Source organism: Phaenicophaeus curvirostris, chromosome W (genome assembly GCF_032191515.1).
Source record: "Phaenicophaeus curvirostris isolate KB17595 chromosome W, BPBGC_Pcur_1.0, whole genome shotgun sequence".
Classification (NCBI taxonomy): Eukaryota; Metazoa; Chordata; class Aves; order Cuculiformes; family Cuculidae; genus Phaenicophaeus; species Phaenicophaeus curvirostris.
Window position 1 is genome coordinate 3,777,285 of NC_091430.1, and position 25,562 is coordinate 3,802,846.

Consider the following 25,562-nt stretch of genomic DNA (forward strand, 5'->3'; position numbering starts at 1 on the left):
ACTACTTGTGCCCCAGAGCCCTCCAGCATTCTCCCCAGAGCCCTGAAGTCTCTCTTGTTAGCTTTCAACTTTCTGTGCTGTGTGTCATCACTGCCTATTTGAAATACAGCCAGTGGGTAATAATCTGTCTCCTTGACCAGGGAAGGAAGTTTTCTAGTTACATCCTTCACTGATGCCCCTGTTAAGCAGCAGATCTCCCTATGGAGCGGGTCCAGTCTGCAGATGGGTCCCTCTGTTCCTTTTAGAAGGGAATCCCCTAAGACAATCACCCTCCTCTCTTTTTTTACGGAGGATGTTTTTCTGGTTGTTTGAGGATGGTGCAGCCTAGGGAATGTTTCTAGGCTGTGGGAGCAGTCTTCTTCATCTTTGGGGATTTTGTCTATGAATAATATGTTATCAAAGTCAAAAGCCTTGCTAGAGTCAATAAACAACATCCACTGCTCAATACACACACACTCCTCCCCGCATAACCAATTAAATTGCACAAGATACTCAGAGATTTGTGCTTTGTATAGTGCCAAGACTGGTCTAACCTAGTTAGACTAACCTTCTGAAGATCCTAGGAAAAAATGTTGTTTACATTAACTATAGCTGCTACAGTTCAAATTTTTCTATTTTAACCACACACAGAACCATTAGTTATTGAAAACAGAGATAAAGAACAACCTCCATACTTGAATTTTGTGTTTGGGTCTCAAGAAGAACATTTTTCGGTAGTTCTCAGATTCAATAGGGATACTGAGGATAAAGGAGGAGAAGCTTTCTAGGTAAGCTCCACCCCTGGCTTGGTAGACTGTTGAGAATGATACGGCCCCTTCCTCCTTCCCCAACCACACTCCACAGAACAAGCATATACCAGTCTTGCTAGGTTCTCCATGTCCACATGTACAGATTTCTCTCATATCCACATACTCAAACACTTGAAACTTTGCCACTTGTCTTGGTAAGTTCCTTCCACAGTACCATTTAAATCAAACAGCTGCTTTTGATCTTTTACCACTCCAACTGCTCTACTTCCTAGACATATGGAACATCCCACAAAAAGACATCTCATACTCTAAAACATATCCTTATTTTACACAAAGGATATCTATCAAACATATTTTACATTTTCATTTCAGAGTGCAGTGCATTATACTATGCACACTAGTTGAAAACAATCATATACTAAAGCTTCACATCCAATTTTTTTAACCAACAAGTTTCTACACATGCAGCATGGCAAACTAAAAACCTACTAGAGTATCTGATGTCCAAATAGCTGACAATTTGTCCTTGCAACGGATTGACCATTTTTTGAAGGAATAAGTAGCACTGAAATGGAACCATACATATGAGGAATTTGAAGAAGATAGTATAATTGAGAAGTTATTATTCTTGAAAAAGCCTTGTCTGCTCTATTGGGCTTTGTACTTAGAGCTTGGGAAGCTCATATGTTGGCATGAGTAGCTGCTGTAAAGGAATTTCCTGGTATGTCCTACAATAAATAACCAGCGAGGAAGAAAAAAAATTGATATTTTTCTTTATTTTCTTAGAGAAACAGCCACCTCAAAGCTTTACTGAAGTCTCTTAGGTATTCTTTCTTTTCAACAGCACTACAAATTGGGTTATTTGTGCTTTCATTCCCTCTTGTATAATATTTTATTCGTACTGCAGCATGAAAGAACATAGAGAGGGTTCCATCAAAAACTCAAGCTGACCAAGTCAGACATTGTGTTAAGATTAAAGGCTCTGGAGAGAGGATGGGGCTGAAAGCCAGTTATTAAGTTGGCCTACTACTAATGGAAAACAGGATTACAGGAATGGAGACAGAATTGCAAGATTGAAAGCAAATGATTCAATTACAACTGTGAAGATTAGAGAACTCCCTAAGGAACAAAACTAAAGAATGCATGTGTAGTGGTATTCAGGCAAAAAAAGCACAGCAATTTTTGACAAGAGCTGAGATGGTGGGTAGGAATAGAAGCAACAAAGTTACTGCAAGTGAACTATGAGGTGGAACTACTAGGAAACAAAGTTTGAAAAGCACTAAATGAAAACAAAAAAAAACTGTAGGGACATCAGAGAAACGAGAGAGAGAAAGCTCCCTCTTCAAGAAAAGCTCTGTAATGGGTAAAAGGAATCAAGATTAAAGACATAGCCAGGGTGTCAGCAGCTAAAACTGTCAAGTCTACGTGAGAGTCCAGGTAAGGCAGCTGCAGGTTAACTGCTCTTCTGCCAAGTGATAGGCAGTTCCATTTCAATCCAGACAACATGATCCTGCAATAATTGATATCAAACTGGAGATAAACAGGTGTTGCCTCCCCCCTCTTTCCAATCTACTGTCTTCAGTCAATAATGAATGTTTTTAAGGACATGCTGCTGTTAGCATTTCACTGCTAAAAAATAAGAAAAGAAATCCTAGTTTTAGACATTCTAGTGAGCAGCTAGCAGCTGAGAGCACCAGATAAGTTTACTTCCCTTTACTTTTATTTTTCAAGAAACTTAGGAACCTACAGACTTTAAGTGAAGCAAAATGCAGAAAGTAAAACAGTCATCCTGTTGAACAGAGAGCTGGGTAGGCCATCATAGTAACTTATGGACCAAGCTCATCCCTTAGCTGAGTAGTCTTTAAATACTCACTATTAGATTAGTTAACTCATTATCTCCTAGTCTATATAAGGTTTCAGATTGTTTTGCTTCAGCATGTATTTCTGATCAGGCCCACTTAGCATGGGTTTAGAAAAGGCAGGTTCGGCCAAACTAACCTGATCGCCTTCTATGACAAAGTGACCTGCTTGATGGATGAGGGACAGCCTGTGGATGTAGTGGACCTGGACTTCAGTAAAGCCTTTGACACAGTTTCTCACAACGTCCTACTTGATTAACTGTCTGCCACTGCCCTGGACAGGCAGACCCGCTGCTGGGTTAAAAACTGGCTCAATAGCCAGGCCCAAAGAGTGGTGGTGGTGAACGGTGTTCAGTCCAGCTGGAGGCCAGTTACAAGTGGGGTTCCCCAGGGCTCAGTGCTGGGTCCAGCCCTCTTCCATGTCTTTATCAATGACCTGGATGAAGGCATTGAGTGCACCCTTAGCAAGTTTGCGGACGACACTAAGCTGGGTGGAAGTGTCGATCTGCTGGAGGGTAGGGAGGCTCTACAGAGGGATTTGGACAGTCTGGATAGATGGGTTGAGACCAAGAGAATGAGGTTTAATAAGGCCAAGTGCTAAGTCCTGCACTTGTGACACAACCCTGTGCACACTACAGGCTTGGGGAAAAGTGGCTGGAAAGCTGCCTGGCAGAGAAAGACCTGGGGGTGTTGGTTGACAGCCAACTGAACATGAGCCAGCAGTGTGTTCAGGCAGCCAAGAAGGCCAATAGTGTTCTGGCTTGTGTAAGAAAGAGCATGGCCAGAAAGACCAGGGAAGTCAGGGAAGTGATTCTGCCCCTGTACTCAGTGCTGGTGAGGCTGCACCTCGAATCCTGTGTTCACTTTTGGGCCTCTCACTATAAGAAAGACATTGAGATCCTGGAACGTGTCCAGAGAAGAGCAATAAAGCTGGTGAAGGGGCTGGAAAACAAGTCTTACGAGGAGCGGCTGAGGGAACTGGGGTTGTTTAGCCTGGAGAAGAGGAGGCTGAGGTGAGACCTCATTGCTCTCTACAACTACCTGAAAGGAGGTTGTGGAGAGGAGGGTGATGGCCTCTTCACCCAAGTGATAGGTGATGGGACGAGAGGGAATGGCCTCAAGGTGTACAAGGGGAGGTTCAGATTGGACATTAGGAAAAATTTCTTCACCAAAAGGGTTATTGGGCACTGGCAGAGGCTGCCCAGGAAGGTGGTTGAGTCACCATCCCTGAGGGTATTTAAAAGACGGGTAGATGATGCGCTTGGGAATATGATTTAGTAGTGGACAGGTATGGTTGGACTCAATGATGTCAAATGTCTTTTCCAACCTAGTGATTCTATGATTCTATTTTGTCAAGCCTACACCCTTCCCTTGGCTTCAAGTCCCATCCTTCTACTAGCACAAGGAAGGAGGAAAAGGGAAGGAGAAATATAATTGGAAAAGGAAAAAATCCTCTTTCAAACTGTGTTTCCACCCTTACTCCCACTTTTCAAATCCCTACATCTGGGAAGAGATAAGTGTTCTTTGCAGAATATGATTAAATGACAAATCCTTTGGGTAAGTACCATACACTGTCATGCACACTCTTTCCATAAGCAAACATATAACAGTTTTGAAATATAACTGTCTATATTATTTCATGTTCAAATTCAGGTGGGTTTTTTTAAGGATTATAAGTGAAAAGCACTTGTCTTCCTAATAATACAACTTTCACATTATTGTCATACTCTTTTGTGTAGAATACATTTAATTCTTGAATGGCTCTTGTTAGGTCATGCAGGGAGAAAATTAGAAAGGCAAAAGCCCAGCTCGAACTCAATTTGGCCACGAAAAATGGTTTCTATAAATACATCAGCAACAAAAAGAGAACCAAAAAGAATCTCCATTCTTTACTAGATAAGGAGGGGAACATTGCTATTGAGGATGAGGAAAAGGTTGAGGTGCTTGATGCCTTCTTTGCCTCAGTCTTTAATAGTCAGGCCAGTTATCCCCAGGGTATTCAGCCCCCTGAGCTGGAAGACAGGGATGGAGAGCAGACTAACACCCCCATAATCCAGGAGGAAGCAGTCAATGACCTACTATGCCACCTGGACACTCACAAGTCTATGGGCCCAGATGGGATCCACTCAGGGGTACTGAGGGAGCTGGTGGAGGAGCTTGCCAAGCCACTCATCATCATTTCCCAGCAGTCCTGGTCAATAGGGGAGGTCCCAGATAACTGGAGGCTTGCCAACGTTATGCTCATCTACAAGAAGGGCCAGAAAGAAGATCCAAGGAACTAAAGGCCTGTCAAGACCTTGATACCAGGAAAGATTATGGAACAGTTCATCTTGAGTGTGCTCGCCAGGCAAGTACAGGTCAATGAGAGGATCAGAACAAGCCAGCATGAGTTCATGAAGGGCAGATCCTCTTTGACCAACTTGATCTCCTTCTATGACCAAGGTAACCCACCAAGTGGATGAGGGAAAGGCTGTGGATGTTGTCTACCTCAAGTTCAGTAAAGCCTTTGACACTGTTTCCCACAGCATTCTCCTAGAGAAGCTAGTGGCTCATGACTTAGACAGGTGGACTCTTCACTGGATAAAAAAGTAGCTGGATGGCCAAGCCCAAAGAGTTGTGGTGATTGGAGCTAAATCCAGCTGGTGGCTGGTCACAAGTATTGTTCCCCAAGGCTCAGTGGGTCCAATTCTGTTTAATACTTTTATCAATGATCTGGATGAGGGGATTGTGTGCACCCTCAGGAACTTTGTAATTACATCAAGTTGGGAAGGAGTGTTGATTTCCTTGAGGGTAGGATGGTTCTCTTCCTCTGCATCTGTGTGCACATCACCCTGTTTCTCTGTCTATGTGTGCTCCAGTGGGGTGGGGGGTGTGTCTTTGTCTCTCCTCCTTTGCATTTGTGTACGCACCTCTGTGCACACACATCTCTTCCTCAGCATCTGTGTGTGCACGAGTATCTCTCTTTACGTCTGAATGTGCACACATCTCTCCACATCTTTGTGCATGCACACCTGTCTATTTTCCCCTGTATCTGCTTGTCTTAGTTTCTGCATCTGTGCGTGCCTATGTCTATGCATGCCTGTCTCTCTCTGCTTCTCTGTGTCTGTGCATGCCCACATCTCTTCCTCAGCACCTATGTGTGTGTCTCTCTCTCTTTGCATTTGAATGAGTGCATGTCTCTTCACATTTGTGTGCATGTGCATCTGTCTGTCTCTATTCCTCTGCAAGTGCGCCTCCCTATTTCTCTTTGTCTTGAGTCTAGGACAACTCTCCACAGGAACAACTCCATGTGGGGAGGCCCTAACCCTAACCCTAACCCTAACCCTTACCCTCCTTGTGTAGAGTTGTCCTCGCAGAGTTGGCCGTGTAGAGTTGTCCCACAGAGAGCTGTCCTACAGAGGGTTATCCACCGTAGAGAGTTGGCCACAGAGAGTTGGCCCTTTCCATCTCTCTCTCATTCTCTGCATCTATGTGCACACCCCTCTCTGTGTGCATATGTGCCTCTGTCTCTTTTTCCGTCTTTCTTCCCCTGCATCTTTGCTCATGCCTCTCTTTCTTCCTTTACATCTGTGCACGTGCACGCCTGTTTCTCTGCCTGTCTCCATCTCTCTCTGTGTGCATGCCTGCATCTATCTTCCTCCACATTTGTCTGTGTGAGCATCTCTCAGTCACTCTTCCTCTGCATCTGTGCATACATAATTCTATCTGTCCCTGTTTCTCTGTCTCTCTGAATCAGTGTGCACATGGATTTCTCTGTCTCTTCCTCTGTGTCTGTGCATGGGCTTCTCTGTCTTTCTTTATCTGTCTTCTGCGCTTGCCTGTGCAAGCATCTGTTGATTTCCTCTGCATCTGCGCGCACGTGCATCTCTCTCTCCCCTCCTCACCACCCCGTGTGTCTCAGTGCATGGGCTTCTCTGTCTCTCCTCTTTTGCCTCTGTGCACGCGTTTGTTTCTGTGCATATCTTTTGTGGCATATTGAGGCATGGACTCTGAGTGTTGATCAAAGACCTTTATTAAGCACAAGCAGTCCCTTTTCTACCCCTGCCTCGTTGAGGCAGTGCTTTTCCACTTGCCCAAATAGCTCAGTTATTCTTTCTTGTTTTCCAACCTTGCAAAGTTTGGTTTTAGCACAATTATCTACAGCTCTTAGCAACAACCAGGGGCCTGCGGTCTCCTCCCTTCTGTATTCCACAGTCTCCTGCCTACCAAGGCAATAATATCTTTATTGGTTTTGGTTAACAAATCACCACCTGGCCCCACAATCTTTCTTCCTCCTTGTCTGTGTGCAGGCACATCTCTCTGCATCTGTGAGCACACACAACGCCAAAGACACCAAACTGTGTGGCGTGATCGACACGCTGGAGGGAAGGGATGCCACCCAGAGGGACCTGGACAGGCTTGAGAGATGGGCCTGTGTGAACCTCAGGAAGTTCAACAAGGCCAAGTGCAAGGTCCTGCACCCAGGTTGGGGCAATCCCAAGCACAACTACAGGCTGTGTGGAGAATGGATTGAGAGCAGCGCTGAAGAGAAGGACTTAGGGGTGCTGGTGGATGAGAAGCTCAACATGAGCTTGCATGAGGTGCTTGCAGCCCAGAAAGGCAACCGTATCCTGGGCTGCATCAGAAGAAATGTGAGCAGCAGGGTGATGGAGGTGATTCTGCCCCCTCTACTCTGCTCTTGTCTGACCTCACCTGGAGTCCTGTTTTCAGTTCTGGAGTCCTCAACACAGGAAGGACATGGATCTGTTAGAGTGAGTCCAGAGGAGGCCATGAAGATGATCAGAGGGCTGGAGCACCTCCCATATGAGGACAGGCTGAGAGAGTTAGGGTTGTTTAGCCTAGAGAAGAGAAGGCTGCAGGGAGACCTTTGAGCAGCCTTCCAGTACTTAAAGGGAGTTACAGGAAAGATGGGGAGGGGCTCTTGATCAGGGAGTGCAGGGATAGGACAAGGGGTAACGATTTTAATCTGAAAGAGGGGAGATTTAGATTAGTTATTTGTAGAGACATTTTATAAAGAAGAAGGACTTGATGCTATAAACCTTGTCGACGGTGAGCAACCTTAACACAACCTTAAAACAAGGAGCTAGCTCGGTGGAAAGAAGAAGTAACTGAGAGAAAAAGAAAGAAGGAAAATGTCAACATGGCTAATTTTAGTGTAAATTGTTTAAAAGCATGCACGGTTGTTTAGCCAATAATATGTTAGTAATAGGCGCGTGAACAAGCACTTTTAACCAATAATAAACTGTAGATAAGCGCATGAACAGCTTATGCATAACCAGATGTGTAACCCAAAAAGGTATATAAAGAGAAAACTAACAGAATAAAGGGTCTTCGATCCATCAGATTGAAGTCCGTGTCTCAATCCCCTCAACAGTTATTAGGAAGTAATTTTTTACTGTGAGGGTGGTAAGGCACTGGCACAGGTTGCCCAGAGAAGTCATGGCTGCCCCATCCCCGGAGGTGTTCAAGACCAGGTTGGATGAGGCTATGAGCAACCTGATCCAGTGGAAGGTGTCCCTGCCCTTGGCTGCACCGGGCTTGGCACTCTCTTAGTGATGTCCCTGATGCCCAATGGCATCCTGGCTTGTACCAAGCTAAGCTCATAAATCAAGCTTCAAACTAGATGTGAAGGGGGAGGGGGTTGAGCCCAGGCTAGACAGGAACGAGCCTGGACGTGGGGCAATAGTGATTCGGAGAGGGTGTGCTGGTGTGGACCACCAGTACCTCACCACACAGAAAGTGGGGGAGAACACACCTCGGGGTGCTAAGGGAGATACAGGCACTCTGGAGCTAGCTACTCCAGTGACCAGGCAATTGGGAACGAACTCTGTTCCCTCTAAGAGGGCTGAAGGCTCGGCAGCTCAGCTGAAGTGCATTTACACCAATGCACGCAGCATGGGGAATAAGAAGGAAGAGCTGGAAGCTGTCGTAGGGCAAGGAGCGTATGATGTCGTTGCCATCACGGAAACGTGGTGGGACGACTCATATAACTGGAGTGCAGCTATGGTGGGGTACAAACTCTTCAGGCGGGATAGGAAGGGCAGGAGAGGAGGTGGGGTAGCCCTCTTTGTAAAGGAGGACCTGGACACTGTTGAGATGGATTGTGGCGATGAGGAGATTGAGTGCCTGTGGGTTAAAATCAGAGGAGCCCACCAGAAGGTAGATTTTGTGATGGGAGTCTGTTACAGACCACCCAGCCAAGGAGAAGCAGCTGATGAGCTCTTCTATAAACAGCTGGGGTTAATCTCTAGATGAATGCCTCTTGTTCTTGTGGGAGACTTCAATCTTCCTGATATCTGTTGGATGTACAATAGAGCAGAAAGGAAGCAGTCTAGGAGGTTCCTGGAGTGCGTGGAAGACAACTTCCTTGCACAGCTGGTGAATGAACCTACAAGGGAGGGTGCCGTCCTGGACCTGCTGTTCGTGAACAGAGAAGGCCTTGTGGGGGATGTGGCAGTAGGTGGACGCCTAGGACAAAGTGATCATGAGATGATAGGGTTTTCTGTCCTAGGTGAAGTGAAGAGGGTGGTTAGTAGGACAGTAGCATTGAATTTCCAGAGGGCAGACTTTGAACTCTTCAGAAGGCTGGTTGGCAAAGTCTCATGGGAGACAGTACTTAAGGGCAAGGGAGCCCACGAGGGCTGGGAGCTCTTCAAAAAGGAAATCCTAGCAGCTCAGGAGAAAGCCATCCCCATGTTCCGGGAAAAAAAGCCGGCAGGGGAGAAAACCAGCTTGGTTGAACAGAGAGATCTTGAGTGATATCAAGAAGAAGAGCAATGTTTATGGGCTCTGGAAGACGGGACAGGCCTCTTGGGTGGACTACAGGAGGGAAGTGAGATTGCGTAGAGAAAAAATCAGAAGGGCTAAGGCTCAGCTAGAAATCAGATTGGCCAAGTCTGTGAAAGATAACAAAAAAATCCTTCTATAAATATATAAATAATAAAAGGAGGACTAGGGAGACCATACAGTCCCTATTGGACGCAGAAGGAACAACAGTGACAGGGGATGAGGAAAAGGCTGAGGTACTTAATGCCTTCTTTGCCTCAGTCTTTAATTGTAAAGAAAGTTGTTCCCTCTGTGTACAAACCCAGGAGTTAGAGGAGCAAAATGAGGCTCCCATGATCCAAGAGGAGGTGGTCAGAGCCTTGCTAGCCCCGGATGGGATTCATCCAAGGGTATTGAAGGAGCTGGCGGATATAATTGCCAAACCCCTTTTCATCATCTTCCAACAGTCCTGGAAGACTGGGGAAGTCCCACTGGACTGGAGGCTGATGTTGTGCCCATCTACAAGAAGGGTCGCAGGGAGGACCCAGGAAACTACAGGCCTGTCAGTCTGACCTCAGTGCCAGGGAAAGTCATGGAACAGGTGATCTTGAGTGCTGTCATGAAGCACATGCAAGAGAACCGGGTGATCAGGCCCAGTCAACAGGGGTTCACAAAAGGCAGGTCTTGCCAAACTAACTTGATCACCTTCTATGACAAAGTGACATGGCTGCTGGATGAGGGAAAGGCTGTGGATGTGGTCTTCCTGGACTTCAGTAAAGCCTATGACACAGTTTCTCACAGCATTCTGCTTGAGAAACTGTCAGCCTCTGGCCTGGACAGGCGCACACTCTCCTGGGTGGAAAACTGGTTGGATGGCCGGGCCCAGAGAGTGGTGGGAAATGGCATTAACTCCACCTGGAGGCCAGTGACAAGTGGGGTTCCCCAGGGCTCAGTGCTGGGTCCAGCCCTGTTCAATGTCTTTATCAATGACCTGGATGAAGGCATCAAGTGCACCCTTAGCAAGTTTGCGGGCGACACTAAGCTGGGTGGAAGTGTTGATCTGCTGGAGGGTAGGGAGGCTCCAAAGGGATCTGAACAGGCTGGACCGCTGGGCAGAGTCCAATGCCATGAGGTTTAACAAGGCCAAATGCCGGGTCCTGCACTTCGGGCACAACAACCCTGTGCAGTGCTACAGACTAGAAGTCTGTCTAGAAAGCTGCCTGGAGGAGAGGGACCTGGGGGTGTTGGTTGACAGCCGACTCAACATGAGCCAGCAGTGTGCCCAGGTGGCCAAGAAGGCCAATGGCATCTTGGCTTGTATCAGAAACGGTGTGACCAGCAGGTCCAGGGAGGTTATTCTCCCTCTGTACTCGTCACTGGTGAGACCGCTCCTCGAGTACTGTGTTCATTTCTGGGCCCCTCACCACAAGAAGGATGTTGAGGCTCTGGAGCGAGTCCAGAGAAGAGCAACAAAGCTGGTGAGGGGGCTGGAGAACAGGTCTTACGAGGAGCGGCTGAGAGAGCTGGTGTTGTTTAGCCTGGAGAAGAGGAGGCTGAGGGGAGACCTCATTGCTCTCTATAACTATCTGAAAGGAGGTTGTAGAGAGGAGGGTGCTGGCCTCTTCTCCCAAGTGACGGGGGACAGGACAAGAGGGAATGGCCTCAAGCTCCGCCAGGAGAGATTTAGGCTGGACATCAGGAAAAAATTCTTCACAGAAAGGGTCATTGGGCACTGGAACAGGCTGCCCAGGGAGGTGGTTGAGTCACCTTCCCTGGAGGTGTTTAAGGCACGGGTGGACGAGGTGCTAAGGGTCGTGGTTTAGTGTTTGATCGGAATGGTTGGACTCGATGATCCGGTGGGTCTCTTCCAACCTGGTGATTCTATGATTCTATGATTCTAAAAATTGTGTGGCCAGCAGGAGTAGGGAAGTGATCGTGCTATATTCAATGCTGTTGAGGCTGCGCCTTGAATTCTGTGTTCAATTTTGGACTTCTCAGTACAAGAAAGACATTGAGCTGCTGGAGTGTACTCAGAGAAGGGCAACGAAACTGGTGAAGGGTTTGGAGCACAAGTCTTCCAAGGAGTGGCTGAGGGAACTGGAATTGTTTAGTCTGGAGAAGAGGAGGCTGAGGGGAGACCACATTGCTCTCTACAACTACCTGAAAGAAGGCTGTAGAGAGGTGGGGGTTGGTCTCTTTGTCCAAGTGATAGGTGATGGGACGAGAGGGAATGGCCTCAAGCTGCGCCAGGAGAGGTTTAGACTGGATATTAGGAAAATTTTCTTTTCTGAAAGAGTGGTGAAGCATTGGAACAGGTTGCCCAGAGTCTCCATCCCTGGAGGTGTTCAAAAAACGTGTAGATGTGGCACTTTGGGACATGGTTTTTTGGGCATGGTGGTGGTGTGCTGATGGTTGGACTTGATGATCCTAGAGGTCTTTTCTAACCTTAATGTTTCTATGATTCTATGATTTGCGCACTAGGAATATCTAAAATACTTGGGGTTCTTACCTCTTGCTAAAGCAGATACTGCAAGATAAGACATACTAGAACTAAAGAAAAAGCCAATCAGATGCTCATAACTATCAAATTAACCTTTTGTAGAATGTGACATTAGGCTTCAAATACTTGGACATGAATCCAAGACTTTACAAATTAGAGGTGCGACGTTTACATGGATACAACACAGAGTAGCTTCAAGAACATTTGCAAGCTTGCAACTATTAAGTTGCTTTTGCTCCACAGAGGAAAGCTTAAAGATCTTATATCCATGTGTCAATTACATTGTTTTTTAACTCGTGGCACCTTATGTCTTCACTATTACAGACAGAGCCTACAAATCTTCCATATTTCTTTCAAGCTAGTCATGTCTTCTTCCCTCAAGGTTCTTTAAACATTGGTAAATGCTATTCCTCAATCACCACATTCTCATCCATGCAGTTCCATGAAAAATCAGTTTAGATACAGTAGCAAGGAAAATAAATATCCTACATAGTTAGTAGGAGCTACGGCATTTTGCAGGGACATTTCTAAGTTGTTCTTTTTTAAAAATAAAAAGAAAAAAAAACCCACAACTGTAAGATACTCTGTTTGGATGTTCTAGCTAAGGCTGAATCTGCATTCTACGTACTCATCTACTCAATTTGCAGTATTAAAATGTGTAGAAATGAGGCACAGAATTTGAGCTTAAAAAATACATTTTCTGTTATTGCTCTATTTTTTTTTTTAAATAGAGGAGAGGTCTGCTTTTATTAGAAACTGTCTCTGGGTGATGCCTTCATAGATCAGAGGAAGAGTTTTCACTCCAGAGCATAAGGCTCCACTCAAAACATGGAAATGAGCAGAACTTTTAAGGCTACTTATAACTTAGAATCATAGACTCATAGAATGGTTTGGGTTGGAAAGGACCTTCAAAGGTCCAACCTACCTACCATGGGCAGGGACATCATTCACTAGATCATGTTGCTCAAACCTCTGTCCAACCTGACCTTGAACGCTTCCCAATGATGGGGCATGCACAACTCGTAAACTGACAAGCCTGCTCTTGTCCTGAGCCTGTCCTTCTGCTGAGGCCTGCCTCTGTTTCCCTGCTCCTGTTTGCAGCGCTCCAGTTGCTGCACTCCTAAGGGGCCATTTAAATTCTCCACTCTTTGGTTTAAATCCGATTAAGTTTTATAACACTAATGCTAAACCACATCTGATAAGCACTAATGGATCAGAGCTTGATTTTTGAACGTTGTCGTGAGTCACAGAATGGTTTCAATTGGAAAGGGCATTCAAAGATCATCTAGTCCAACCTCCCTGCCATGGGCAGGGACATCTTTCACTGGATAGGTTGCTCAAAGCACTTCCCAGTGATGGGGCATCCACAAATTCTTTGGACAATCTGTTCCAGTGTCTCACCACCCTCATCATAAATAATTTCTTCCTTTTATACAATTGAAATCTCCCTTCTTTCAGTTTAAAACCCTTGCCTCTTGTCTTGTCACTATAGGCCCTGGTAAAAAGTCTTTCTCTGTCTTTCTTATAAGCCCCCTTCATATATTGAAAGGCTGCAATAAGGTCTCCCTGGAGCCTTCCCTTCTCCAGGCTGAACAACCCCAACTCCATCAGCCTTTCTTCATAGGGGAGGTGTTCCAGCCCTCTGATCATTTTCATGGCCCTCCTCTGGACCCCTTCCAACAGATCCATGTCTGTCTTGTATTGGGAGACCCAGAGCTGGATGCAGGACTCCAGGTGGGGTCCCATTAGGGAGGGGTATAGGGGAAGAATCACCACCCTCGACCTGCTGGTCACATTTCTTTTTATGCAGTCCAGGATATGATTGGCTTTCTGGGCTGCAAGGACACATTGCTGGCTCACGTCCTGTTTTTCATCCACCAGTATGTCCAAGTTCTTCTCCACAAGGCTGCTCTCAATACATTCACTCCCCAGTCTGTACTGATATTGGGGATTGCCCTGACCCAGGTGCAGGACCTTGCACTTGGCCTTGTTACACTTCATGAGGTCCTACTTCTTGTCCTTGTCCGGGTTCCCTAGATGGCATCCCTTTCCTAAAGTGAATCAACTGCACCACTCTGCTTGGTGTCATCTGCAAACTTGCTGAAGGTACACTCAATCCTGCTGTCTATTTCATTAATGAAGATATTAAACAGCACTGGTCTCAATATGGACCCCTGAGGGACACCACTTGTCTCCATTTGGACATTGAGCCTTTGACCACTACCCTCCCCTCTGGATGTGGCCATCCAACCAACTCCTGATCCACCGAACAGTTCATCCATCAAATCCATATCTCCACTTTAGAGAGAAGGACATTGTGGGGGACCGTGTCAGAGGCCTTACAGAAGTCCAGATATAGATGACATCCATAGCTCTTCCTTTGTCCACTGTTGTAGTCATTCCACTTACCTTCCCCTTGCACAGCCTTAAGGTAGGGCTGTCGCTCAGCCTGGGACAGTGCCCAATACCATGCATCAATCTCCTACTCGCATTCCCAGATACTGCACTGCTTATTGAGCTCCTCTTGTCACATAGCTACTTGTCTGAAGAGCTCTTCCAGCTGGGCACACTTGTGCAGCTATGACATCCACTGCTGCCTTTAGGTGTTAGATGGACTTCCAGATACTGGAACTCCATGAAGCCTGAGGTCTAGACAGCTATATCGATCCTTGGGAGTTCTGTTTGGGTGGAGAAGTCAGCATAGGTAGGCTGTAGTGTTTGTTTGGGTTACAACCACAGTCTTGCAGTTGCAGCAGATGGATGCCATTTTCTTTCAGTAGATCACCTCAAAGTCCCAGGACAGAGGAAAAAGGGACAACAGGTACCAGCAAGAGGAGAAGGAAGAGAAGGGGCCCAACTTCAGGCAGCAAAGTTGTTCAGGGCACAATCTGACATTTAGGTGTCCCTCAGCTCTGACTAGTGCTTGTTTTCTTGGCATGTGTCTGTAAATGTAATATATGGGAAGGATAGAAGCTATTACGGTAAGTACACCTGCTCCCTCCCCTTGGGAATACGTGCCTCATAATTCGGAATGAACACTCCTGACTCCTATTGACTTCATCTGAAATAAAACGCCCTTTGTACCTTGTAAGTGTAGCTGGCAGCCTCACACTTTTAGACCTTGTTCTGTACTAGAATCACTGTTCATTGAGTTTCTGAATGAATTATTTTGTGGGTTGTGTTTGTAAGCTAAGGGTAAGTGGACTGCTTCCTTTTAATATTCTCCTTTCACTCTAGATGTAAAAAATGTTCATTTTTCTTTCAGATGCTTCGGGCGTGCTCAGTCCAACATCTACCAGTACCATATGCAGCATTCCCACCGCTGGTTTCTAACGACTCATTCCTTTTGCATCCTCCTCACCTCCCTCCACATCACCCGTCTCACCTGCCACCTCCAGGGCAATTTGTTCCCTTCCAAGCACAGCAGTCACGTTCAGTAAGTAATGCTTCTTATCTCCTCTCCCAAAACATTTGGGGGTTTATCAGCAAATAATGCTCTTGTCTTTCTAATAACTTTCTGATTGAGAGAGCAAATGCATCTGACTTAGAGTAAGCAATAGGGTTTTTATAGTAGTGCTACCTGAGCAAGACTTAGTCTGAAGAAAAAAAAAATTTAAAAAAAAAAAGTATTGTTTTGAAATTCATTTTGATTCTCTTAAGATTTCCTCAGCTGTTGCCCACTGTTTCCCTGGAGGCCTGTACTGCTGTCAGTCTGACATAAGTTTGCTTGATGTACTGTTTCTGTAGGTGATGTTCTTCCAGAAAGTAAAAGGGAGTATAAAGATCTAAGCGCAGTGCAGCAGTGGTATCAGAGAACAGACTTTGTAGAGAGATCAGAAAGCACAAAGCATTATTCCTATTGCATGTTTCTACCACATTAATTCACAGTTTATTTAAAGTGACCACTGTATCCCCCTTAAATAGTAGTGCGAAAAGTATTACTTAAACCTTTTGCAGACTAGTGGAACCTCTTTTCTCCCCTGCTTATGGAAATCATTGACTCTTTTCACTTAAACAAACTTTTCTGAAAAGTTAATGCCTTCATAATAGGGCTTATGCAAACATGAGAGAAGATGCTTTTTTGGAAAAGAAGGAAAAAATCACGTTTTGTAATTTCCAGTTACTAGTCTCCTGCCAGGCACCTTTGTGCCTGTTTCTTTGGGGCTCTACCAATATTTCATTAATACAGAAATAGAATTTATTACTAACAAATACTGCTCAGACTGTTTTGAGCAGTAACAGATGGCCTCAAGTTGCACCAGGGGAGGTTCAGATTAGATATTAGGAAAAAATTCCTCACCAAAAGGGTTCTCAGGCACTGGAACCACTGCCCAGGGAGGTGGATGAGTCCCCATCCCTGGAGGTATTTAAAAGACAGGTAGATGTGGTGCTCAGGGACGTGGGGTAGTAGTAGACAGGCATGGTTGAACTCGATGATCTCAAAGGTCTTTTCCAACCAAACGATTCTATGGTTCTATGATTCTATGAAATACTGCTGTGCTAAATGTCAGATATTGGCACTATTGCATTAATTTCATTATAGTCATGGGGGAACAGTTCTGCACAGTTTTCTCCGGTAATCAGGATGTCTTCCATAAGAAAATGTCGGGGCTTCTTTCTTAACTTAGATTGCTAATTAAGCCTCAGGAATAGGCTCCCTTGTTAACTTTTAGCTCTGTTTGATAGCTTGATTTTTTGCTGTCAAGTCTTACTGGAAGAATTATTGCTTTAAAAATGCTGGCAATTTAAAGTTTGTTCAGCAGAATGGGTAAACAATTTTCCTTTTCCTTTTATTCCACAAGATGACTTTCATATCTGACTGTTTTGAAACATGTGGGATTCAGTACTGGGAAAAGAAGGGTCAATTAGTGAAATAGTAGAGTTAAGGTTTTCCTCAAAAGTTAGACCAAAATGAGCTGAGATTTTAATTGATCTTTCCTAATAGCAAAAGTATAACTTCAAGATAATGCATCTAGCCTATAAAATGGCAGTTGGTTATATACAAGTAAAAATCATGGTGTTCATAATGAAAATTTTTGCTTCACAGGGAAATGCTGAGTTGTTTTTGTAAGAAATTTCTTAATTCTTCATACATCAGTGTGCCTTCAATTAGTCTTTATGGTAGTGAAATATAACTATTTTCTTCAGTTTGAGAACATGTCTCTATTAAGGAAGTCAGTTGCTGCCTCATATATACAGTCTGATGAAAGGGATCATAGGATCACAGGATCAGAGAATAATTCAGGTTGAAAGATGCCTCAGGAGGTCTCTAGTTTAACCTTCTGTTGAAAACACGATCAGCTATAAGGTCAGGTGAGGGTGCTCAAGGCTTTTTCCAGTTGGGACTTGAAAACTTCCAAGGACGAAGACTGTCTCTTCCAGGTGATTGATAATGTTGTTAAATAGGATAGGTCCCTGTGGCATACCACTTGTTACCAGCATCTCGGTAGAGTATGACCCATTAACCATTATGATCTAAGCCTGATCATCCAAACATTTTTTTTTATCCATCTGGTTGTCCATCCACCCAGACTGTAACATCCAAACTTGGTTATAAGAATACTGTGGGAGATGATAGTGTCAAAAGCCTTGCTAAAGTTGAGGTAAATGACATCCACTGCTCTCCCCTCATCCACAAATCCAGTCACTTTATCATACTAGACAAGCTGGTTGATCTGGTATGATTTTCCCTTGGTATAGACATGTTGGCTGTTCCTTCTTCGATGTGCCCAGAAATACGTTCCAAGAGGACTCGCTTCATGATTTTCTCAGGGACCAAAGTAAGGTTGACTGGCCTGTTGTTTCCCAGATTGTCCTTTTGGTCTTTTTTTTTCTTGACGAATGCAATGCTTGTCTTTCTCCAGTTGTCAGGGATCTCCCCCTGATCTCTACAACCTTTTAAAGATGACAGAGAGCAGCCTTGCAAGGACATCAGCCAGTTCCCTCAGAACCCTTGGATGTAGTTCATCTGGTCCCACGGACTTGATTGGGTCAAGTTCTCTCAAGTAATCAAATCCCTGACACAGTCCTCATCCACTGCTTGTAGTTCTTCTCCTCCAGATTTCTCTTCCTGCCCAAGTGGCACTAGAGGGGGGAGGAGTGGAAGGGTTATGGTCAGTATATAGCAGTCATTCTCTGCTGTACCTTCCTTTTCACACCTTTCTTCTGCTCCAGCATGGGTTCTCCGTGGGCTGTGGTCCTATGAGGAAAATCAGCTCTGGCATGGGTTCTCAATGGGCCACAGTTCCTTTGGGAAATATCAAGCTGTTCCAGAGTGGGTCCTCCATGGGCTGCAGGGAATATGTACTCTGGTGCCATGGAGCTCCTCCTCCTCCTTCCTCTGACCTTGGTGTTCTCTCTGCTGTTTCTCACTCTTTTTGTTCCCTCCTCCTCTTGCTGCCCAGCTTTTTTTTTTCCCTTTCTTAAATATGTTATCACAGAGACACCACCAACACTGCTGATTGGCTCAGCTGTGGCCAGCAGTGGGTCCATTGCCGAGCCAGCTGGAACCAGCTGTGTCTGGCACAAAGCAGGCCCTTACCTCTTCCTACATAGGCCACCCTTGCAGGCCCCTCCTCCTCAAAACCTTGCCACAGATACTCCGTACAACTCCATAAAATTTCCACAACTCCTCAGAACATATAATTGGAGCTGTGTGGTTTGGTATTAAAAAAAATTTAAAAAAAAATGTTTTCTATTAATACAACAAACCCTGTATTTCTTTTAGCCACTTCAAAGGATAGAGAATGAAGTAGAACTGCTCGGAGAACATCTTCCTATAGGAAGTTTTACCTACTCTCCATCAACTCATCCACCAACATTGACTTCCTCAGCTCCTATCCAGTTCTTAACCCATGATCCTTTACATCAAGAGGTTTCATTTGGAGTTGTAAGTATTGATGTTTGTACTACATCCTCATGCATGCTGAGTTCAAGTTCTTGATCTTACTTTAAGCTACAACCATTTTATTGAAAAATGGCAATTTTGCCACTGAATTTCATTACTGGCTGCAGCTGTGGAAAGTCAGGGTGGTTGCTTTTACAGTTAGACTTACTTCATATGGTCTGGAGGTTCAAACTTGGAAGAATGAATGCATGCTAACAAAATCTTTGAGCAATCGTTTTCCATAAAAGTAAATGTCTCAAGGTCTCTGAATATCATTTCAGTAGTAGCGTGTGAATTTTGGTTCTAAAAATCTGCTAATATTTCTTTCGCTATTGAGTACTTTTAGAAAACTACAATTTATGTCTAAGTTACAATTCTTTACCTGCTCCCATTTTAGTAGACAGAGCAAGACAATATAAACAGTCATACTGAGGACTATGTAAGTAAACTAAAGAGCTTTGCATGCAGATCAAGACAGGAAAACAGTCTATGGAAAGAATGTGTTGAAGCTGTAAACCTGAATGTCTCTTTAGGCACTATACCCGTATGCAGTTGAAAGGCTACAGCCCCTCCTCCCAAAAGTGTATGGAATTGAGCCCAACTCTGAATGTGACTTCTTTATTTATTAATTTTAAATCTTGCTCTTTATTTAAACCCGTGGATCAACCTGGCAGTGCCCCCTAATGGATATTGGGCTTATACCAGCAAAAGAACTCCTGCATATCTCAGAATTGTTTAGGTTGGAAAAGACCTTTAAGATCGAGTCCAACCATAAACCTAATACTGCCATGTCCACCACTAAACCATGGCCCTAAGCACCACATCTACCCATCTTTTAAACACCCCAAGGGATGGTGACTTGACCACTTCTCTCTGCAGCCTGTTCCAGTGCCCAATAATCCTTTCAGTGAAGTAATATTTTCTAATATGAAATCTAAACCTCCCCTGGTGCAACTTGAGGCCATTTCCTCTCATCCTATCCCTTGTTACTTGGGACAAGAAACTGACACCTGCCTCACTACAAACTCCTTTCAGGTAGTTGCAAAGAGCAATGAGGTCTCCCCTCAGCCTCCTTTTCTTCTGACTAAACAACCCCACTTCCTTCAGTTGCTCCTAATAAGACTTTTTCTCCAGAGCATTCACCAGCTTCATTGCCCTTCTCTGCACACACTCCAGCAACTCAATATCTTTCTTGTAGTGTATGGCTACAGCATATTATTTGGTCACATATCTGGTAAGCATTTTTCATTTCCAGCCAAGGTCAACCCACCACATCACCTTTTTTCAAGCATGTGCTTTTGCAGCTCCACCAGCTTTGCTCTCACACACCCCTCATGTGCACACATTTCTTTCTTCAGTGTTCAATCCCACCTTCACTTTCCTTCCACTCCTTTTTCCCAGTTCTCCATGTATTTCATAGGCCTATCATAGAGAGCAAACACTGAAGTTTGTATCTTCAGCCTCCCCATCGCGTGGCACATGCAGAAAAGTCACTGTCATATTGATGGCATGGGGTTGGGAAGTAGGCATTACAGTGACCATGGTACAAGTCACATGTGCGCGTTTCTCAGTCTGGCACCTTTAGAATCTTTTTTTTCTGGGCTTTATTTTCCCTCCTGAGACTGTGAAGCAGGGATGCTATGGGCATAATTTTTAGTAATTTGTAACCATATTGCCTGACAGGCAAATTATTTCCCTTCAAAGCAAGGGGCAAGCTCTAATCCTTGGAGAATCCCCTGGGACCTTCACAGTCTCTCAGGGTTACATGCAACCAATTCTGTCCCCTTGCATGAAGATTAATTAACATTTAAAAATTCCACATATTTGATTAGTGTAGTGATGCCCAGCTCTGCTGTCAAGATCAATCAGAAGAGGTGCCTGGAAAGTTTAACAGTTAATTTAATTAGGAAAAAGAAATGGACAGGTGTGGCAGAGTGATAGACTTTTCAGTTACTTCAATTTGCTTAAAAAACACTTCAGTCAGTATTTGAAGGGGTAATATTTTCTAGACCTGTAGCTTGCAATTTCTTGGTGCAAGCAATTATACTGACCTTACCATTTCATATAAGTAAAAAATTTGACACAATGGCTACAGCATATTAATTTGGTAACATATCTGGTAAGCATTTTTCATTTCAACCATTTTACAATTAAAAGATACATAAATGCAGCTAGGACATTTTCTCACAAGAATTAAAAATGTATGTGTATTAAAAAATGCCACAACTGCTGCTGCTGGTGTGTTTCCTGCAATTTATAAGATGCAATAAAATTAATAGTTAAAGTTTAAATAGGAATTAAAAAAAACAAACAAACAAAAATTAAGTACAGGTTTGGGAGACACTGTTTTAGTAAACTGCTGAACAAGCCCTACCATATTTGGGGGGGAGTTTAAGCCCTTTCTTAAGTGGAATGTTACTGAATGGATGTGGAACATGAATAATTTTGAACATGTCTGTGGGACTAGGGATCAAACTTGGGAAGCTAACCAAAAGGCCCACACAACCCCCACCCTATGCAAAGAAGAGACCAATCCTGTGAGTCCAACCAACAGGCCCCCTGTGGTGGATTGACCCCATTTAGTAGCTAAGCACCATGCAGCTGCTCACTCACTTTCCCCTGCAGCAGGATGGGGGGAGAGAACAGGAAAAGCAAAAGCAGGAAAACTCATGGGATGACATAAGGAGATTTAAATAAGCAAAAGAAAGAGGAAGAAGAAATGGAAACAAAAAAGTGATGTAAAGACAATCTCTCAACATCTCCCACAATTAGACAAATGACAAGCCAGTCTCTGAGCAATGACTATCGACCCCCCCCGCCCCTCCATTTTTATTGCTGAGCATAATGTTTTATGGCATGGAATATCCCTTTGGTCAATTTGGGTCAGCTGTCCCACAGCAATGGGGGAGCTTGCAGCTACCTGCAAGACCATTATTCCAGCTGTCCACTAGGGAGGAGTTTCACTTTCCCTTTTCTCTCTCCTTCCTCCTCTGCACCCAAAAGGTATTTTTACCACTGTAGTCAACGTATATCATCGGTTACAGACCCTGCAAACAATTCTTTGTGTATCTAAGTCTGTATCTCAATCCTTTGTGCAACAGGGGAAGCAGCTGATGAGCTGGAAGGCAAGGCTGCTATTTGGAGGGACCTTGACAGGCTAGAGAAGTGGCCTGACAGGAACTTCATGAAATCCAACAAAAGCAAATGCAAGGTGCTGCATCTGGCATGGAATAATCCCACTCACTCAACACAACAGGCTAGATGGTAACCGGCTACAAAAACACTTTGCATTAAAACATCTAAGGGTATTAGTAGAAAACAAGTTGAACATAAGTCAGCAGTATGCCCCTGCAGCAAGGGCAGCCAACCAAATACTGAGCTGTATTAGCAAGAATGTAGCCAGCAGGGTGAGGGAAGTGATTATTCTCTATTTGGTACTTTGGTACTTTTGAGTCTGCATCTGGAGTACTGTGTGCAATTTGGGGCTCCTCGTTACAAGAATGACATTGAAAATACTGAAAACAATCCAGTGGAAGAACACCAAGATGATCAAAGCCCATGGCATACAAGAAGAGACAGAATTATTTTTTTTCTTCTTAAAAACAGAAAGCAAAGGATATGGCTTATCTTATTACTGCCTACAACTATCTAATGGCAGAGTATAGAGAAGACCAAGCCAGACTCTTCTCAAAGGCGTACAGTGACAGGGCAAGAGGCAATGGGCACAAGTTGGAACATGAGAAATTCGTATTAGATATAAGTAAAAACTCTTTCCATCATGATGTTAGCTAAATATTGGAAGGCATTGCCCAGACAGGTGGTAGAATTTCCATTCTTGGAGATATTCAAAACTCAGCTGGGCAAGTCCCCAAGCAACCTTATCTAATTGGTACTGCTTTCGGCAGGGGGGTTGAGTAGATGACTTGCAGAAGTTCCTTCTAACCTAAATCATTCTATGATTCTGTGATCCTCCTTCTCTGAGCAGAGAGCTAGACTAGATGGCTTCCTGTTCTACCTTCCAACCTAAATTGTTTTGTGATTCTACAGTAATGTAGGACTCAAGGACTGATATCCTGTAACTATCGCTTCGACCTCAAAGGATTCATAAGTGCATACTCTACAGACAGTATCTCTGGGACTTGAACCCAGGTCACCACATCCAGCTTACAGATCCCTGTGCCTCTGATGAAAGGATTAGACCCTCCAGATACCTCACAAACAGGGAGATAAGGCCAGAGTTGACTAGTGCAACAATCACCCTTATTGATCAAGAAAGAATTCTCCAATATTTGGGAACCTGCTTCCTTACCAAGTCACAATTGGATTACAGCTCCTTTGTACCATCTCAGCATTACTGAGTACTCATGACTGAACTAGCAAATCTAGTCACAGAAATCAACTTCTCCAGGCAGCCTCCTACCTCCAGCTGCTGCCCAGTACAGCAGAGATGGTAGTAATATCTGGAACGGCCTGTTTTCCTAAAGGGTGCCTGGAGTTCCACCACTGGTGTTGTTGGGTCAAGGCCAAGAGATTCCTATCACCGTAAGGCAGGTACAACTTCTATCAAAATCAAGAAGTGACAGGTGTCATATCGGCCAATATCTGTAGAAGCCCTGCCTCTACTTACAGTCACATGTCCAACTTGCCCTAGTAAGTCCCTTCTCTGTTCCAGTCACAAGGTCAGTTTACCCAACCTCTATTTGCCCTGGAGGCTAGCATTTTTTAAAATGTCATAACCCATGTGTTCTCAGACTGCCCTGTGATCAGACAGCAGAGCAAGTGACCCCTTCCACTTTACCTCGTAAGCTGACAGGGGGAAAAGATTTTTAAACCAGCCTTTAAACAAATTGCTAAAGCAGCGTCGCAGTCATCACTTCGTTACTAATGATAAAGTAAAAGCTTCCATCGTACAGCATCATACAGCAACAGGACGTGTGATACAGAGGATTCCCTATCCTCTCCACCTGACTGAACATGATGGCATAAGGGATAGGGGGCAATGGCAACAAATTCCTGCCCGGCGCAGCAGGCACTTCTCCTCCGTGACTACCCCACCTTCCCAGGTGCCCTTGCATTAGGTACGAGGCTCTGCAAGTGGAACCAAACAGTGACGAGGATGATGGTTCATCTAGCTTGGAGGTGTCGCTGAGGTTAAGTCGGCCTATGCCCTGCATCAAAACCACTTCCACAGAGAAAAAAAGACAAATCATTGTCATAGGAGACTCTCTCCTGAGGGGGACAGAAGACCCAATTTACCGACCGGGCTCCCTTCTTAGGGAAGTCTGCTGCCTCCCTGGAGCCCGGGTTAAAGATATGAAAACTTCCTACCCTATGGCCGTACAGCCCTCGGATTATTATCCATTATTGCTTTTTTATGTAGGCAGCGATGATGTTGCAACAGGAAGTCCGAGGGCAACCAAGAGAGCCTTCAGGACCTTGGGACAACTGATTAAGGGATCAGGAGCACGACTAGTGTTCTCCTCGATCCTTCCAGTTGCAGGGAATGTTGTTGGAAGAAACAGGAAGAGCCAGCAGATCAGTACCTGGCTCCATGACTGGTGTCACCAGCAGCATTTGGGGGGTTTTGATCATGGGTCAGTTTACACGACACGGGGCCAGCTGGCGACAGATGGGGTACACCTGTCTCAAGGGGGGGAAACGATCCTTGCGCAGGAGTTAGCAGGGCTCATGGAAAGAGCTTTAAGCTAGATTTGAAGGGGGAAAGGATAAAACCAGTCTTGCAACATATAAGCCTAAGGGTGGCATGCCAAAGAATGAGGGACGGTGTGCTGGCGAGGTCCTTCAGACTGCCATCTTCAGTTCAACAAGGCCAAGTGCAAGGTCCTGCACCTGGGGCAGGGCAATCCCAAGCACAAATACAAGCTGAGTGGAGAATGGATTGAGTGCACCCCTGAGGAGAAGGACTTAGGGATGCTGGTGGATGCGAAGCTCAACATGAGCTGGCAATGTGCACTCGCAGCCCAGAAAGCCAACCGTATCCTAGGCTGCATCAGAAGTGTGAGCAGCAGGTCGAGGGAGGTGATTCTGCCCATCTACTCTGCTCTTGTGACAGCTCACCTGGAGTCCTATGTTCAGTTCTGGAGTCCTCAGCACAGGAAGGACATGGATCTGTTAGAGTGAGTCCAGAGGAGGCCACGAAGATGATCCAAGAGCTGGAGCACCTCCCATACAAGGACAGACTGAGAGAGTTGGGCTTGTTTAGCCTAGAGAAGAGAAGGTTCTGCAGAGACCTTAGAGCAGCCTTCCAGTACTTAAAGGGGACTACAGGAAAGCTGATCAGGGAATTCAGGGATAGGACAAGGGGTAATGGTTTTAAGCTGAAAGGGAGGAGATTTAGATTAGTTATTAGGAAGAAATTTTTTACTGTGAGGGTGGTGAGGCGTTGGCACAGGTTGCCCAGAGAAGCTGTGGCTGCCCCATCCCTGGAGGTGTTCAAGGCCAGCTTGGATGGGGCTTTGAGCAACCTGATCCAGTGAGAGGTGTCCCTGCCCATGGCAGGGGGGCTGGAACTGGATGAGCTTTAAGGTCCTTTCCAACCCGAACCATTCTATGATTCTATGATAAAGCCCATCCCCTTCCCAGGTAGTCCTGGCTTCACGTTGATAAGATAATCAATAGATTGACAGGAACTCTAGATTGCCTCTGTAAAGTAACTGCCCAATTGATGGATGCTATTTGTATGTTTAGATATTTTTATTATTGGATAGGAGAACAGTTAAGATAGTTTAACTACTCAACAGAAATTAATCATGCATATGCTAGAGTTGTATTGTAGGACCAGG

General features: G+C 44.9%; 1 protein-coding gene and 1 long non-coding RNA gene across 3 annotated transcripts in view; one reads left to right on the top strand and one right to left on the bottom strand.

The window, feature by feature from the left end:
* LOC138732952 (uncharacterized) overlaps positions 1-25,562 on the top strand; it is a 212,084-nt gene that overhangs the window by 97,304 nt on the left and 89,218 nt on the right. The window lies entirely within an intron of this gene.
* The window catches only part of LOC138732941 (E3 ubiquitin-protein ligase RNF38-like), a 151,076-nt gene that overhangs the window by 92,246 nt on the left and 33,268 nt on the right, over positions 1-25,562 (bottom strand). The window lies entirely within an intron of this gene.